This window comes from Hemicordylus capensis, chromosome 7 (assembly GCF_027244095.1).
Source record: "Hemicordylus capensis ecotype Gifberg chromosome 7, rHemCap1.1.pri, whole genome shotgun sequence".
NCBI classification, from domain to species: domain Eukaryota; kingdom Metazoa; phylum Chordata; class Lepidosauria; order Squamata; family Cordylidae; genus Hemicordylus; species Hemicordylus capensis.
Window position 1 is genome coordinate 34,919,706 of NC_069663.1, and position 475 is coordinate 34,920,180.

Consider the following 475-nt stretch of genomic DNA (forward strand, 5'->3'; position numbering starts at 1 on the left):
GTGTGTATATGGTAAGCGTGGAAGTTGTGTTTTGAACGCCACTGTAGATGACAATCTGCCACTCCTCCTCTGGTTCATGACTGTGCATGCACATGAACAGGGCCCTCAATTATTCAGGGGAGAAATTAGGTTGGCGGGAAGGGAGGGTTCATTCAACTTTGCTACTGGCTAATGAGGAGGCTGCAGCTCGAATTTGGGTGGGATTCTGCTGGGGTGGGGAACTGGGGCACTCTCTCTCGCTCTGATACTGATGGCCTTGGGCCTATGGGGCAGGGGCAGCTCTGATCTAGGGGAGGGATATTGGAGGGGGGGCTGAGGAACTCTCTCTCTAGCGCCCTCTCCAGCGAGACAAAAGGCTGAGAGCAGCATCACAGAAGAAGCAACAAGGATGTCCATCGAGCACCATCACTGGCCAGATCTGGCACAAACACTCCAAGGGAGACGAGAAGAAAAGAGGAACTCAGAAACGACTGGA